This window comes from Sorex araneus, chromosome 1 (assembly GCF_027595985.1).
Source record: "Sorex araneus isolate mSorAra2 chromosome 1, mSorAra2.pri, whole genome shotgun sequence".
Classification (NCBI taxonomy): domain Eukaryota; kingdom Metazoa; phylum Chordata; class Mammalia; order Eulipotyphla; family Soricidae; genus Sorex; species Sorex araneus.
Genome location: NC_073302.1, coordinates 172,512,621 through 172,518,620, shown reverse-complemented (window position 1 = coordinate 172,518,620; position 6,000 = coordinate 172,512,621).

The following is a 6,000-nucleotide window of genomic DNA, read 5'->3' as shown; positions in this document are numbered from 1 at the left end:
GTAACCAAAGTAGAGAAAGAGTATGGGGAAAATTGTCTGCCACACAAGCAGGCGAAAGGTTGTAATGGGGGTGGGGTGGGAGAATACTGGGGATTTGGTGGTGGAAAATGTGCACTGGTGAAGGAATGGGTGTTTAATGATTGTATGACCAAACCTCAAACTTGAAAGCTTTGTAACTGTATCTCATGGTGAATCAAAAAAAAGGGGGGGATAATAATAAACAGTAATAATAACATTCCCCTGACCCTTCCAATCATTGGGAAAAATGATTAAGGAGAGGCTGCTAAAATCTCAAGGCTGGGACTAATGGACACGTTATCGGCACCTGCTCGAGTAAATTGATGAACAATGGGATGACAGTGATACAGTGACAGTGAACATTCAGAATAGAACAAAACAAAAGAGTAATGTGGAGTTCATGCCCAATTCAATCAGCTTAATCAATGGCTGAATAAATGGTAGTACTCCTACATTATTTTAAAAAGAATATAAGTTTATTTGGGAAATAAAGGGAAGGAAGGAGAAAGGTAGGTAAAGATATGTGTTCAAGACATGGGCTAAAAAGCAAAGAAAAATCCATGGCAGGCCTGTGTGAATGGTGAAATGGTGAAATATGCGCTAGAAAAACCCACATCTCATGAAGAATCAGGCCAGGCTTAAGAAGGCCCTCTTCGCTACCATGCAAGTTCATATGCAGTTTTCCCAAACTGCCCTTCTCCTAAGTCTGTTGCTATGGTGGTTGCCAAGGAGTTGAGCTGGGAGCTATTGATGGTCTTTTGATATTCTTAGCATGGCCTTTGTTCCAGAGCTGGACAAGCCTTTTCTCCCAGGAGGGTCCAGCCATACTCTGGCCTCGCATTCTGCATCTCAATGATTTTCTGGGCCCTGAGACAGATTGGTGGTGTTAAAGGCCTTCATACCTTTGGTCTGGATTAGGTTTCAGATAGTATTTTTCCCAATATACATTGCCAGCACCCCTCTAACTTCCTGTCTGCAGCTTTGATATAGACTTCAGCAACCTACTGCAAGTATATTACTTTCCATCATGGGAGAAGGATTAGTGAATCCAGAGGAAGATCCACAAATGTCTACAAACTATGCTAACTTGATTAGCATAATTTTTTCACGAAAATGTAGCCATATGAAGAAAATGAGAAAGACCAGCTAAGATAGTGTGCATATTCATTTGATGGTCCCAATATCAAATGAGAGTCTGTGATGAGTCCCTGCATGCTATGGACCTCACTTCTCACCAGCCCTACAAGGTCTTTCCATATATTACATACTTTTATCAATTTGTGACAAGTGAATGGAATCATAATACTTATTATAGATATGTATTTTCCCATTTAGAATTTTGAAATTATTTTGTGATACTTGACAAAAATTTGGGTAAATTTGAAATATATATATTCATGATATATATATACACACATATTTATACATATATACACATACATATATGTGTGTGTGTATGTGTGTGTGTGTGTGTGTGTGTGTGTGTGTGTGGTTTGCTCAGGACCTAATGGTGGCGGGCAGATAAAAAGTGACATTTCCAGAATCAAAGATCTCCTGTGCCCCGTGCCAAAGACAGTACTTTATGGCCAGCTGGACAGGAAGCCACCAGACTGCATTCATGTTTCCTCTTTTTCATCCTTTACAGATAACAGGCCAGGCCAAGCATGCCGGTTCCACTGGTCTTTGTTCCCTTCTCCCCTTTTCCCACCAAAGACAACTTAAGAGCCCCCTTATTCTCTCCCTGGGTGTGGCTGTACCCCAGCCTTGTCAGAGGTTTGTAGAGTTCCATCCAGAAGCTCACTCCCCCAAAATTATCTTATATCCCTCACTTTATTCATCTCTGCCCCTCTGTCTGTGGCTAACAGGTTTCTCAAATGTATCTACTTATCTATATATTTCTCTATCTCTCTATATCTATCTATCTATCTATCTATCTACCTATATATCTATGCCTGGAGTCACTGCTGAGCACAGAGCCAGAAATAACCTCTGAGTACCAATAGGAATTGCTCAAAGATCCTCCTCAAAAGTCTTGATTTAAAAAAAAAAACGGTATTGTTGCAGGCAGGAAGCTTTGGAGGCCTTGTAATATATGTTGGAAAGAAGAGTGCCTGAAATCAAAACCATTCTAAAGGTATGGAAAAGGCCTTGGCAGAAAACAAACAAACAAACAAACAAACAGACAGACAAACCCTTCTCATGAGCCTGGAAAACCACTGAGATGCAGAATTTCAGGCCGAGTCTCAAAGAGATTTCCAGAGAGAGAGGAGGCTAGACCCTTAGAAAGAGAGGCTCCACTGGAACAAAGGCCATGCAAAGAATATCAAAAGAAGACCATTAACTGCCCTGACTCCTCTGCTGGCAACTATGCTGCCAACTGACTCCTTGAAAAAGCTTTTTGGGAAAACTGCATTTAAAGGCAATGGCAGAAGGAGAGGCTTGCACATGTCACCAGCACACAGGCAGGCCCCTGATATCTCTCCTCTTACTTGTGGACATTTATCCCTTAATGTCCATTTCCTCATTCTAAGGAAATCTTTGTGCATCTTTGTGTGGGATGGTAATGGGGCTTTTCTCCATTCTGGAAAATCTCTTGTTCTCTCTAGAGTACAAAACTTCATCTATCTTCCTCCTTCCCTTGCTATTTTTTGTGTGTGGGGGAGACATTTGGGGTGATGCCAGATGATGCTTAGGAGATATTCCTGGCTCTGTGTTCAGAGATCAGCCCTGGCAGTGCTGGGGGGGGCAGCATATGGGATGCTGGAGATAGCACCTGGGTTAGCCACATGCAAGACCTCATCTTATCAGCTGTACTATTGCTTTGGACCCTCTCCTTCCCTCACTTTATTTGAAAAGAGCAATTCCTTGCTTCAGCCTAATTTCTGGCTCCCCGAGAAATTGGGTGGCAGAGATCATCTCCCACACCATGCAGAATAAGTGGATTCCAGGCACAGCTTAATGACTGTCTAATGGAGCTGTGGGTCATAAGTTTCCATGTACTCATCACAGAGCTCATCACAGACTCTTGCCAGTCCTAGATATCCCAGGCACTTTCCCAATGACCTAGGAAGGGAGGGAAGCAGTAGATTTTCTTGAGGCTGGCACCTCCTTCTTCCCCACTTAACATATCCACCAATGCTACTCTGCTGTTGGAAAGACTTGGCTTAGTATATGGCCTTTCAAGTAAAAATCCTAAGATAAAAAGATTTAATAAAAATTGCATATTCATGCTTATCAATTTTAAATATTTTCAAAATATTTTATTTTCAGAATCGTATCAATTAAAAAATCTCTATGCCAAGTCCCATATATATGTCCTCAAATTTCATCCATGTCTACAAATATTATTGTTCTTATTATACTCTAAAAATAATATTTTATGTGTTGACAAACACATAAATACAGGTAAATTTACATTTATAAAATGTTCTGTTATCAAATATCTTTTAATATAATTATACATTGATTAGTCACTGACTTGAATTAATAAACTTACACACAGGAAACATATAACAATTTAGAAATATCAAACTTGTCATTTATTCACTGGTGTTATGCCTCTTGAAAACCTTGAAATATATTATTGAGGGCTATGAATGTTATTTTTCTTGACCTGCATGATTTTATGGTACTTATTTTGTTGTCTGTGAGAACTTTGTTCTCTGTACTTCAGATTTCAAATTTACCTCTGTAACAAGATTTTTTTAAAGAAGTGTTTTATTTGTTTTGGTTTTGGTTTTTTGTTTGTTTTTGCTTTTTTGGGTCACACCCAGCAATGCACAGAGGTTACTCCTGGCTCATGCACTCAGGAATTACTCCTGGTGGTAATTCCTGTCCTCGGGGATTATATGGGATGCTGGGAATCAAACCCAGGTCAGCCTCATGCAAGACAAACGCCCTACCCACTGTGCTATCGCCCCAGCCCCCTGTAACAAGATTTTTTAAAAATAGTTTCCTAAGACAAAGATATATCTATCTCCTTGGGACATTGTCTTACTTCCTGCTCATACTAGTTTTGTTAGTCTCAAAGAAAACTTAGTAAATGATTAACTGCGTTAGCTGGCAGTTGGCAGCTGTCGTGACCAGCAAAACATTCACCTGATCACCCATAATAGAACACAGTACTCTTCAGTTTCTGTTTCCTATACAAGGTAATCAAGTGCATAAAACGCTAATCAATGCATTAAAGCCAACTTTCAAAGGAAATTTGGGGGTCATATTTAGCAGTGCCTGAGGTCCAGATGCTCAGGGATCAACTCCTGGTGGTACTCACCTGCCCCTGCATGCAAATTACGTGCTTTGACCCTTTAAAGGAGGCACTTTCTGCAGCCCCATGAATATAACACTCTAGCAATAACTGACTCCTGTAATTAATGATATAAGATACAACACTGGTGAGTCTGGAGGTTGTTACTATGATCTATATAGAAGGATGATACTAACTCTTGATAGAAAAAAATTAAAGTAGATGTACATGAATTTGCACACCTGGCCTTGTCAAACATTCCTTTCTGGAGGTAAGTAATCATTATAGGATAAAAATAATCTTGGATAGGGATATTATCTTCTAACTGTGGTAATTTGGCTTTCCTAGTAAGGATATCATTAAATGTTTATTTCAGGTTTATGTAGTGGTCCATTGAAGACAATAGCATATTAACAAGATACTGGTCATACTGCCAACTGTCTGCCTCTGTTAACTTGGCTTCCTTGAGTTATAATAAGAAAGGGGCAAATATATCCTTCTCTAATTATACCTACCATCATTAAAAATTACCATGAATTGCCTTTGCCTTGCTAGCACACAACATCTGTCTGCTGTGAGAATAAAGCATTTTAGACAGTGAGAACAACTGAGGTAGAGGCATGGAGGTGGAAAAAATCCAGACATCAGCAGTCACACAACTGAATTTGCAGACCAGATAGAAGAGCTATATCTCTGAATCCATTCCACAGCATCTCATCTAAGAGTTATATTATTGTATAACAGAACATTGCTTATGTTGTTAGGAGATCATATATTTAAAGATACAATCACTCTAGTGCACAATTCTGCAGACGCGGAGGCAAATTAAACAATAGCACCCTTCAGCCTCATCTTCCAAGTTTCCTTTCATTTGCTTCCTGTAAAGAATCTCTGCCTTTCTCTCTTCTCAAACTCTGCTTTCTCCCCCATTTCATCCCTCCTCTCATTCTCTAGAATAGGCTGCGCCACCCGGCGGCTGGGAGCTTTAGGAAAATGGAAAGAAAGGAAGGAAGGAAGGAAGGAAGGAAGGAAGGAAGGAAGGAAGGAAGGAAGGAAGGAAGGAAGGAAGGAAGGAAGGAAGGAAGGAAGGAAGGAAGGAAGGAAGGAAGGAAGGAAGGAAGAAAATTCCTTTGGCGAAGATTTTCACTTCCCTGAAATTGTACTTTGAAATGAGTCCAAAGCATTCCCCCATCTAGGCGCCAAGTAGTCGACGATCAAGAACCTAACCAGAGAGCTCTCTCGTGCGTTAAAAGCCCCTCTCCCCGTTTTAAAGGGGGAAAAGGCAAAGGTCAAGAGAAGATCCTGGCTATTGTGGTTCGCAAGAGTAGTGCAGGACAGCCTGGAGCTTGGAGGGAAAGGCGGCAGCTGTGGCCATCGCGCCCGTGGCTCTGTCCACAGTGCTGAAAACGGCGCGCGCACACGCATTTAGCTGCAGCTCCAACCCTGGGGATTTGAACCAGAGCTGCGGAGAGTGAACTGTCTTCCTGCGGAGAGTGCTGCTGTTGGCGTATGTAGAGAAAACATTCTCCCAAAAGAGACATTGTGCAGTGCATAGGGAAAGCCATGGCAACAGCTTCAGTCCTCCAGCAAAGTGAGGAGCTCTGATGATGGGAAGTTCAGAGCGAATGGGACTCACTCTGGTCCCCGCTGAGTCAACAAGACGGCACTGGGTGGGGGCGCTCAGTGAATGATTTGGAATGAACAGGACAATTTTCTGTTTCTAACAAGCATGGTAT